General features: G+C 24.2%; 1 long non-coding RNA gene across 1 annotated transcript in view; it reads right to left on the bottom strand.

The window, feature by feature from the left end:
- Positions 1–12,273, bottom strand: part of LOC122497895 — a 66,773-nt gene extending 54,500 nt beyond the window's left edge. The window contains exon 1 of the long non-coding RNA XR_006301181.1: positions 11,688–12,273. This is a non-coding gene — a long non-coding RNA (uncharacterized LOC122497895). The remainder of the gene's footprint in view (positions 1–11,687) is intronic.
- Positions 12,274–12,280: the final 7 nt, after the last annotated feature.

Genomic DNA, 12,280 nt, shown 5'->3' on the forward strand with positions numbered 1-12,280 from the left:
GTCTTTGAAAAATTTTAATTCAATTTCTTTTAAGTCTTTAAAAAAATAAAATTCAATTTTTTTTAAAAAACTTAAAAGAAATTGAATTTTAAAAATTTAATTTCATTTAAAAATTTTGAGATAAAAAAATTAAGAAAATAAAGAAAAAGTATTTTTTTTTTTTGCAATATATTTTTCCCTTAAATTATTTTGTAAATAACATTTGTAAATCACAAAAGTTTGAAATGGGAAAAAAATGAAATCTATGTTCTTAAAATTGAAAAATATTTTTATTTATAGAAATTCGAAGAAAGGAATTTCAAAATTTATTTTTTGAAGAATATTTCTTCGAAAAATTCTTCTCGAAAATTATTTTTGTAAATTATAAAAATTCAAATTTGAAAAATTCGCAAATTGAAAATTTTCCATATTTTAAATTTTTCATAAATTTAAATAATAAAATTAAGAATAAAAATTTCAAAATTAGGAAAAATAGAAGAATTTCTCCTTCAAGTGTCAAGAAATTGAAAAAACAAAATTCGTCACTTTGAAATCGTTCTCAATTATCAAACTCATACCACTTTTCTCGATAGGGTCACAACAATTTCACAAAAAAAAAAGAAATATATTTTTTCAACATCCCCTTTTCTCTTATGGGCCAAAAAATCTTATTGAAATCAAATTTATCCCCCCCCTCCCCCCCACCGAAATTTTTCCCCAAAACTAAAAATTAATTTTATTTTTTGTAACTTTTTTTTTTTTTGGAAAATTGTACACACATGACCCTATCACTTTCTCACATACATACATACATATCTATCTATATAAATAAATATATAAAAACGTCATGGCGTTTTCCAGAAGTGTTACAAAAAAAAAAATATTTTCCTTCTATTTATTTTTTTGTTAATTATTATACTAAACAAAAATTGTAAGATTAATAAAAGAAACCGCTTGCACCTGTAATAATTTGCTCATTAAAATTTAAGCAGCTATGAAACTCGCCAAAAATTATAATATTTCAATTTTTTCAAAGAAAAGATTTAAAAACAAAAAAGAAAAGAAACGTCCTTTCACAATCAGAGCAATTTTAATCAATCTATACAGATTTTGAATTGAAATCTGGATGTTTTCGACGTTCTCGCGCTGTGAGTAGACTTTAAGCACGAAAAGGCTTTTTTAATGAGAAAAAAAATCATTTGTCAAACTAATTTTATTGAAATAGAATCAATTTTTTTTTATTGAAATAGAATCAATTGTCAAATTAATTTTTTTATTGAAAAAAAATCAATTGTTAAATATTAATTTTACTGAAAAAAAACCAATTTTCAAAAATAATTCAACGATTATTTACAACAAAAATTATGTATTAAAAATATTTTGACAATTATTTATTCAAATATTATGAATTCCAAATATATCAACAATTTTTTATTCAATTATGAATTTAAGAATATTTCAACAATTATTTATTCATAATAAATTTTTTTTCGGAAAAATATTTTGACAATTATTTAAATTAAAATATGTATCTTTAAATTTTCTTTAATTTAAGGAATATTATGTCGACTTTTCGACTAAATTCATTTTTTATTTAATTTACATTTTTAAATAATGAATTTTATTAAATTTAATATTTTTTCGATACAATTTTATCAGATTAATATACTGTTTTTTATTACCAAAAAATCAGTAATAAAAATTTTGTTACGTAATAATAAAAAAAATTGCATTGATTAATAAACAAATAAATATTAATTAATAATTTCCCCGATAAAAAATTTTGATTTATTAATTATTTATAATCTAATATTTTTTTTATTTTCCTGAAAAAATGGAATTAGAAATTTTTCGTACTCAGAGCGTGCTCACATGTAAAACAACGTCGAAAATGCCCTCGAATTCGTATTCCAATTCCGTCCATTGTTTGTCGAATTCTGCATAGAGAAAAAAAACATTGCTATTCAAAAAAAGCATTGCTTATTAATCTTATTTAATTATTTTCCACTATATTTATATTTCATTTCTTTTTTATTTTCCTTTCTTAATTTTTCTTTATTATATTTATTTTTCTAAATTTGTTTTATACCTATTTTTATTTTTCTATTTTCTAAATTACGTTTCTCTTTCTTTTTCTCTTCTCTGTTTTTTTCTTTCTATTTCTTTTTTTTATTATTTTCTAAATTCTGTTTCTTTTTCACTTTTCTGTTTTTTATTTTTTCCTTCTATTCTAAATTCTGTTTGCTTTTCTTTTTCTCTCTTCATTTTTTTTTTGTTCTCTCTCAACTCGTATCAATTTTTTTTCTCTATTCCCCAATTATTTTTTTCGCTCCCAATTTTTTTCGAATCCACCAAATTATTTTTAATTATTCGATAAAATTTTTTTTTTCAATTTATTTTTGCGTTTATAACAAAAAACCAATAATTATTGATTTCAAGTCTGAGAAATGCCAGGACACAATCAGAAAATCAAAGCGATATCAATTTATTTTGAAAATTCGCCCAAAAGAAGAAAAAAAGACCCTAATAAGCTCAACTCTCGCGCATATTCATCATGAGAATAAAAAAAAAATTTTTTCTTTTGCATTTACTTCTTCTATCTATCGAGAAGAGTACCGTTTTTCATAAAAAGAAAAATGCTTTTAAAAAATAACTCGCGTGTATAGTCAACCCATAATTGTCCACTGATTCGATAATTTCCGAAATAATTTCATTAAAATGCAAAAAAAAAATTGTATCTCCAATTTCAGCAAATTTTTTTGCTAACTTTTTTAATTTTTCAACTAAACATTTATTTGTCTGAACAAATAAATGTTTCGTTGAAATGTTGTCTTTTTCTGAAATTTATTTATCTAAATAAATATTTATTTAAAATTCATTTATCTGAATAAATATTTATTTATCTAAATATTTGTCCAAAATTTATTTATCCAAATAAGTATTTGTCTATAATTTATTTATTTATTCAAGAAAAAATATTTAATACAAAAAATATTTTTTCTGCAGTGTTAGTAAGTAAATATATATTCGTTTTGGAAAAAATTTTTTAACTAAAAATTTATTTATCTAAGTAAATATTTATTAAAAATAAAATATTTGTCCAAAATTTAATTATTTATTTAATAAATATTACCTACATAAATTATATTATCACTTCTACATTATTTTATTGAAAAAAAAATGCTTTCCAAACGAAAAGCGATCAAATTAAACGAATTTTTAATATTTATTGAATATAAAAAATTAAAAAAATTTTTTTTATTAAATTAAACAAATTTTGACAGAAAAAAATGAAATTCTAATTAAAAACCGAATTTTATCGACAATCAGTGGGTCAATAATGGCAAATTGCTAAATTTAAAAGAAAAAAAAGAAAAGGCATCCTTTAAAAAAAATTTCTCTTCGTCATAATGTACACTAGAGAATCTCTTTAACAAAAAAAAAAAACTAATTTTTCTTGTAGATAGCTAAAAATCATTATTCTGTAGATAGAGAATTAATCATAATCAAAGAAAGGTTTCTTCTCGTATCGAAGAATTTATAGGGTAGGATCGTTACTTGATCATTGCTATTATTCGTATTTTTTATTAATATCGAATTAAAAAAAAAAAATTCGTTGACGAATTTGCAGTGGTAATCGGCGTTATAACACATTAACAAGTACAAAGAGAATGTTAAGTGACGTTGATTTTTACTGTGTAAACGTGTAAACTTCCAAAAAAAACAATTCTTGACCAAATAATCAATTGTACGATTAAAAAAAAAAAAATGCGCCATTAATTAAAGACAAAAAAAAAATCATTAGGGAAAAATAATTCCCAACTTCATTGTTCTCAGAGCCAATCGCTATTATTATATAAATATAATAATAAACATAATTGCTAATTAACTGCTAAACATTAAGGCGTGACAAAATTGAAATTCCCGACATTTATTTTTTTTAAATAACAAAAAAAAAAAAGAAGACGAAAAAAATATAAATATATATGAAGTCTGTGTTCAAAGTCAATACACTGTGTATGAAGTTACGATAATTAAATTTAATTATTATGTCGTTAAACAAAAAAATATAATTATTATAAAAAAAACTATTTAAGAAAACTGTCGATGACAATTTTATTGTAAAGTAGTTAAGAAAAAAAAAATTGTTAAGTACTTTAAATATTGTTAATTGTAAAGAAAAAAATTTTTTTCTCTTATCTTAATTATATTATTATCAATAATTATTCATATTGATAATTATTGCTTATTTATCGATTCGCCAGATTTCAGTAGCAAATGTACATACATTTTTAGAAAATGAAAAAAAAATACTTTTGTAAATAATGTGCAAAGTATAGTATTCTAATTCTATTTAGAATATAATTGTTATATCGTGATGTAAGAAAATTTTCCGCATTTCTGGAAATTTTTTATGGAAATGTCCGAAATATTTGAAATATTTTATATTTTATAAAAGAAAAAATAAAATATTTCCGAGAATATTTAATATAAATTCAATATTTTCAAGAATTATTCTTGAATTAGTGATAATTAATAATTAATAATTAATAAATAATAATATTATTTAATATTAATTAAATATTAATATAAATACAAAATGTACTGATATTTAAGTAAATTAATATTAAATACTACAATTATCACGAATATTACTAATTATTGATTATTAATTATTAATTATTAACTATTAATTACTAATTATTAGTTATTAGTTATGAATTATTAATTGTTGATAATAAATATTTGTTGTTATTTATTGTTAAGTTTTAAACTATGTGTTAGGAAAAAAATTGTAAATTTTATTTTCAAAATATATTTTCAGTTATTTTGAAAAGAACTGGGAAATTTTGAAACTTGGAGAAAAAATCAAACTTGTTAAAATAATAAATATTCGATAAATTGCGATTGTAAATAAATATATAATTAAACAAAATAAAAATTTTCTTCAATAGAGAAATTATTTTACGTTAAAAAAAATTGAAAAAGAAATAAAAATAAAAATTTCTCTAAATTTACGAAAAAGAAAAATTTAAACTCAAAATTTCTGTAAATTTACAAAAAAAAAAATATTTCAAATTTTTTAAATAAACAATAAAGAAATATAGAAACAATTGAATTGGTTTACGTTTAAAAAAAAATGAAAATAATTAAAAATAAGAATTTATACACTAAAATTTTTCTAAAAGTACGAAAAAAATATTATGTCAAACTCTAAATTTCTGTAAATTGAAGAAAAACACGAAATAAATTTCGGTAATTACAAAAAAAAAAAATATATTTCAAACTCCAAGTTTCTTTCGACAGATATAAAATTTTTCAAGTATTTAAAAAATATTTCCACATTTTACATCACAAATTCCTGAAATAAATATTAAAAAAAAATATATTTCCGTTTTGTCCGCCTTAATGATTTCCCTTTGAACCAAAAAAAAGGATATTTAACGGTAAAAAAAATATGGTGTGCTGTTCATGGTAATAAGAAATCTTTTATTAACAAATAAAGAGAGGAAAAACAAAATATAATGCACGTTGGGCAGAGAAAAAGAATATATACATATAAGAGAAGAAACAAAAAAAAAAAAAACAAGAACAAAAAAATCCAAGCGAAGTGTGTGGTGAATTAGGGAAAAAAAAGCTGTAGAAAAACAAAAAAAATTCTGCCAGAGCTCGGTTCAAAAATCAGCTAAAAAAAAAAATTTTTTTTAATTCTTTCATTGTCAGACGAAAGTTCGAAACTGAAACATAAACTGTACGCAAACGATCCTTCCAACCCGTCACATGTGAAAAAATAGGAGAAAAAAAACCTATTTTTAGTCATTTAATAAAAAAAAAAATTATCGACTGTATTATTCTATACCGTATACGCACGTTACTGTTATTTAGGTATGGGGTTGTTGCCAAAAAAAAAGTATATCACATTTTTTTAATCATCTCATTTTTTGAAATACGAAAAAAAATTTAGAGAAAAATCGTTTAAACAAAATAAAGTATCAAATTTTTTCTCTTATGACTTAGGAAAAAATTTAATTACTGTATGAATGTTACATTCATTATAGTTATTATTATTATTATTTTTATTATTATTACTGTTAATTTTACAATTATAATTGTTATGATTTTTACTATTTTTACTACTATTATTATTATTTATTTATTTAAACAAACATTCTCTAGGTATATTTAACTATTTGACCGCAGGAATAAATGTATAAATAAATAAAATAAATTATTATTGTTATTATTATTATTTTTGTTTATTTAATTTTTTTTGCACATTGGAGGGTAGATAATTACTAGTTTATTATTATTACTATATATATTATTATTAAAAAGAGGACAAAAAAATATTTTAAAGAAATTTTATTATTAACATTGTTATTAATTTTATTTTTGTTACTATAGTTTATTTTTATTCATAATATATCTGTTAATATTGTTGTTATTATTATTAAATATAAATATTCGTTTTTAGAACAAAAAATGAATTTCCTTATAAAAGTAAAAAATGAATTTTCCTTATAAAAGTAAAAAATAATTTTTATTTTAAAGATAAAAAAATAGTTTTTGACTTTCTTCAATGAAAATAATTTTTCCTCGAAAGTTAAAAAAAATTACTTTTGTCTTTCTTTAGAAAAAATAATTTTTCTTGTCAAGATACAAAAATAATTTTTGGCTATTAATTATCGAAAATAATTTTTCTTGTAAAGATAAAAAAATAATTTTTCTTTCTTTAAAGAAAATAAATATTCCTCACAAAGAAAAAAAAATATTTCGAGAGAAAAATAAAGAAACTTTATTTTATTTTCATCATCATCAATAAAAAAAAAGCAAAAATCACCCAACGATAATCGTACAGTTTTGTCATTAAATTCTCCTCCTTCCCCGCCCCCCTTAAATTTTTTGCACCGCAGCGAAAATTCTTAAAACATTTTTAGCCTATATTTAGAGAGAAGATTAAAAAAAAAAAAAAGAAAAATCAATCTAAAATAAATTATACCGAAGATTTCGACTTCACACCTATCACCACCGTCGCTTTTTAAGAGATCTAAAGGCTCGTATCGATTTAGGGTAATTTGATGCCAATTCCATAAATCAGTGCGGAATAAAAAAAAAACGCGCAGGTTTTGAGAACTGTAAATAGTTAGTCTTAGGGCGAGGTGTTATAATAAACAAACAATAAAGGCGGGTAATATGAGATTATTTCAATAAATATAAACGAGACGCATGCATATCCCCTAATCACCAAGTCGTCGAATGATCAAATAGTCGAATGCCAAGTAATCGAATGGACAAAACGTCGAATGCTAAAAACATCGAATCGTCATTTAGTCGAATGATAAAAACATCGAATCGGCATTTAGTCGTATGTTCAAAACGTCGAATGATTAAAACGTCGAATGCTAAAAACGTCGAATCGTCAATACGACGAATGTTCAAAACGTCGAATTATCAATTCGTCGAATGTTAAAAACATCGAATTGTCAATACGTCGAATGTTCAAAACGTCGAATGATAAAAACGTCGAATGCTAAAAACATCGAAGCGTCATGTAGTCGAATGCTAAAAATATCGAATCTTCACTTAATCGAATGCTAAAAACATCGAATTCTCAATTCGTCGAATGTTCAAAACGTCGAATGTTTAAAACGTCGAATGCTAAAAACGTCGAATGTTCAAAATGTCGAATGCTCAAAACATCGAATGATAAAAACGTCGAATGCTAAAAACTTCGAATCGTCATTTAGTCGAATGATAAAAACATCGAATCGTCAATACTTCGAATGCTAAAAACATCGAATTGTTAATTCATCGAATGCTTAAATCATCGAATTTTTCATTCGTCGAATGTTCAAAACGTCGAATGATCAAAACGTCGAATGCTAAAAATGTCGAATTCTCAAATCGTCGAATGCTCAAATAATCGAAACGCCATCTGTTCGAAATGTCAAGTAGTAGAATGGTAAAGTAGTCGAATGGTAAAGTAGTCGAAACGCCATCTGTTCGAATTGCCAAGTAGTAGAATGGTAAAGTAGTCGAATGTTCAAAACGTCGAATGATAAAAATGTCGAATGCTCAGAACATCGAACTGTTAATTCGTCGAATGCTCAAAACGTCGAATGATAAAAACGTCGAATGCTAAAAACATCGAATCGTCAAAAGTTCGAAAAAGTTCTTTGTTTTAAGTTAATGTCTACTGAAGACAAAGAACTTTTTCGAACTTTTGACGATTCGATGTTTTTAGCATTCGACGTTTTTATCATTCGACGTTTTGAGCATTCGATGAATTAACAGTTCGATGTTCTGAGCATTCGACATTTTTATCATTCGACGTTTTGAACATTCGACTACTTTACCATTCTACTACTTGGCAATTCGAACAGATGGCGTTTCGACTACTTTACCATTCGACTACTTTACCATTCTACTACTTGACATTTCGAACAGATGGCGTTTCGATTATTTGAGCATTCGACGATTTGAGAATTCGACGTTTTTAGCATTCGACGTTTTGATCATTCGACGTTTTGAACATTCGACGAATGAAAAATTCGATGATTTAAGCATTCGATGAATTAACAATTCGATGTTTTTAGCATTCGAAGTATTGACGATTCGATGTTTTTATCATTCGACTAAATGACGATTCGAAGTTTTTAGCATTCGACGTTTTTATCATTCGACGTTTTGAGCATTCGACATTTTGAACATTCGACGTTTTTAGCATTCGACGTTTTAAACATTCGACGTTTTGAACATTCGACGAATTGAGAATTCGATGTTTTTAGCATTCGATTAACTGAAGATTCGATATTTTTAGCATTCGACTACATGACGATTCGTTGTTTTTAGCATTCGACGTTTTTATCATTCGACGTTTTGAACATTCGACGTATTGACAATTCGATGTTTTTAACATTCGACGAATTGATAATTCGACTTTTTGAACATTCGTCGTATTGACGATTCGACGTTTTTAGCATTCGACGTTTTAATCATTCGACGTTTTGAACATTCGACTAAATGCCGATTCGATGTTTTTATCATTCGACTAAATGACGATTCGATGTTTTTAGCATTCGACGTTTTGTCCATTCGATTACTTGGCATTCGACTATTTGATCATTCGACGACTTGGCGATTAGGGGATATGCATGCGTCTCATATAAACTTCTCGCCAACAGTTCAAATTTTCGTTTAATTCTCCTTTTTGTGAATTTTTAATAAATCAATTTTTTAAATATTCCAAAAAGTGTTAAAAAAAAAGAAATTTTCTTTTTTTCCAATTTCTAAAAGTGGAAAAAGAAAATATTTCGTATTTTCTTTTTTTTTATTTCGAAACTGAAAAAAGGAAAATATTTCGTATTTTCTTTTTTTATTACAAAAGTGAAAAAAGGAAGAAAAATTTTTTCGTATTTTCTCTTTTTTATTTCAAAATAGTGAAAAAAGAAAGGAATTTTCGTATTTTCGCTTTTTTATTCCAAAGATTAGAAAAGAAAAAAAAACGAAAATTTTCGTATTTTCCTTTTTTAAATTTCCAAAAAGTGGAAAAAAGGAGAATTTTCGTCTGCTATATGAAATCGCCACTTGAATAAAAAATATTGTAAGTAACATGGAAACAAATGACTGCCTTTGTCCCCTTGTTGCTTAATTTATTATTTTTCCAATTTCTAAAAGTGGGAAAAGAAAAAATATTTTCTATTTTATTTTTTTTTACCACTGGAAAAATATTATTTACCATCGAAAATCGTTAAAAAAACGTTAAATTCAACAAAAAAAAAAAAAAACACGCCAGACACGTTATTCTTTTTACGAGAATTTTTCTTCTCCAAAAATATTTCCCCGCGGAATTTTGAGATTGCTCAATGTAATTTGTTAATCGAAAAATCTATTACGTGAGTTTGAAAATTTTCTCCATCTCACTCACTTTCCTGTAAATATAAATAAATAAAAAAAAACTAAACTCTAATTTTCCTACCACCAGTTCTAGGTTTAATTGAATAATTTTTCAACTTCACTTTTTTTCCCCTCTCTAAAGGAAAATTTTTTTCTAAACAAAAATATTTTCCTTTAAAGAAAAATGTATTTCTAAAAAAAAAATTTTTCCCCAATAATTTTGTAAATATTAATTTTATTTTTCCTTCATAAAGAAAAAGGAAGTTGAAGATAAAAAGACAATTTAAAAGAATAAAGTGTCAAACGGCTCAAATTTTTTTTAACTCAATTTTCTTCATTTCGAAAAATGAAACCAAAAAATTCTCAATTAAACCTGCTGGAATATTTCGAATTTCTGTCTAAAACAGAAAAAAAACTACGAAATATTGTATAAATCACAATTTGTACTATTTTGCAATAATATGTAATTTCTTGTGTATAAATTTCATCGTCTATTTGTTATAACTATTGCGGAATAAAATGTAAGGAAATATTTGCCAAAAAAAAAATTTAAGCTAATTATCAACGAAACAATTATAATAAAACGAGTGAAAGCAAATTTTCCAAATAATCACAAACACACACACACACACACACACGAAAAAAACGAGCGAAAATGTTATATAAAAGTGAGTAAGAGTATAAACTACGGAGTGAAATCCAAAAAAACAAATGAGAAATTGTGTTCTGATCGTGAATACGTAATAAAAAAAATTATTTTGTCAGTGTCTCATATTACCCGACAGAAAAAAAATTCGAAAATATCATGTTTTGCAGGGTGTTACAGTCTTCTTTTATTTCTAGTCCCAACACCAATTAAAAAAAAAAAAAAATAATAAACTAAATAATAAGAAAACTACAGAAATTCAAATATGAAAATTCAATGCCGGAGGGGATGAAATAAAAAAAAAATAATGAACCTCGTAGTTTTTCGAATTCTAGTATTGTAATTTTCGTAGGAGATTTTATCAACTTAAGTAAAAAAAAAGAAGCTCGCCGAGAAAATTGTTTGTTTTTAAAAGAGAAAAAAAAATGAGAAAAAAAAATAATACGTTTGAAGCAGACAAGCATATCTCAGAACGTCCAGTGCATTACCTTGTCGTAGGACTGACAGTAAAAATATTTTTGTTATTTGTATAACGTTGCAAAATCCTTGGACTGGAAACGGGAAACCATCCTTGGATTTTATTTTTATTTCAAATACGAAATATATAATATAGTTGAAAAGAATCGAAAAATTATTATAATTATCGTAAAACCTTTACAAAAAAGTCCATATTTTAATTTTATTTCTATTTCATTCAATTTTTTTTTTTATTGAAAATAAAAATAATATTAGAAGTAGATAATAGTATTGCAATTTCTTTTTCAAATTAAAAATTAAATTTAATGAATGAAAAGATTTTTCTCGAGAGGAAATTTTCCAAACTAGAATTTCAATTTTTTCGCATTTCGTAAATATAGAGGAAAACAACAAGGACGTAGTTTTTTAAATAAATTTCGTTTTCCATTTCTTCAATTAGGTAAGTAGTTGTCAACTAATTTTATTGTTTTCTATTCTTGGAAAAAAAATTAAAATATTAAAAAATAGAATTAAAAAATATAGAAAATAAAATAGAAAGTAAAATAGAAAAAAAAAAATAAAATGAAAACAAAATTAACAAAATAAAAAATGGAATTAATAAAGTAAGAAACAAAATTAATAAAGTAGAAAATAAAATTAATACTTACAATAAAAAACTACAATAATGAAAGAAGTGTATAAATATTACCTATAATGCAAAGAAATGATAATGGAAAGCACGTGCTCCTGCTACGAAGAACAGTATGCATTGTCCAAACAGAATAGAATATCATTGTTGAAAACACTATATTAACAATAAAATACTTCTTCCTCTTCTTCTTCTTAAATGACTTTAGACACTGCCAACTGTCAGAACAATTCAATAAAACACTTCGATGATAAAAATTTTACGACATTTTCGAAATGAGCTTGACTTGGCGCGTTGTCTCTCTCTTGAGCATGGAATACACAATTGAGAAGGTAGACTAGCAATGCAAAGAGCAAAGACGCCATGTTAGTTCACACTTTACCCACCAGATATCGCTCTAATTAAATTATTTTCATTATTTATTTATACAATTTCCTTTTACCTTTTACATTAAAAATATTGTTTTAAATGTTTTAATAGTAATTTTATATAAAAACATAATTTTCATTTTAGCTATATATATGCTTTCCTTCCGGTTTGGACAACTTTTTGAAAAGTGAATCGTGAATTTTTAAAATCAATCACAGCGCTCTAAAAGGTGGTCATTACTAAAAGTATTATTCGCCTCCACCACCTATTACCACTACTATCAG

This window comes from Leptopilina heterotoma, unplaced genomic scaffold (assembly GCF_015476425.1).
Source record: "Leptopilina heterotoma isolate Lh14 unplaced genomic scaffold, ASM1547642v1 Lhet_14, whole genome shotgun sequence".
Classification (NCBI taxonomy): domain Eukaryota; kingdom Metazoa; phylum Arthropoda; class Insecta; order Hymenoptera; family Figitidae; genus Leptopilina; species Leptopilina heterotoma.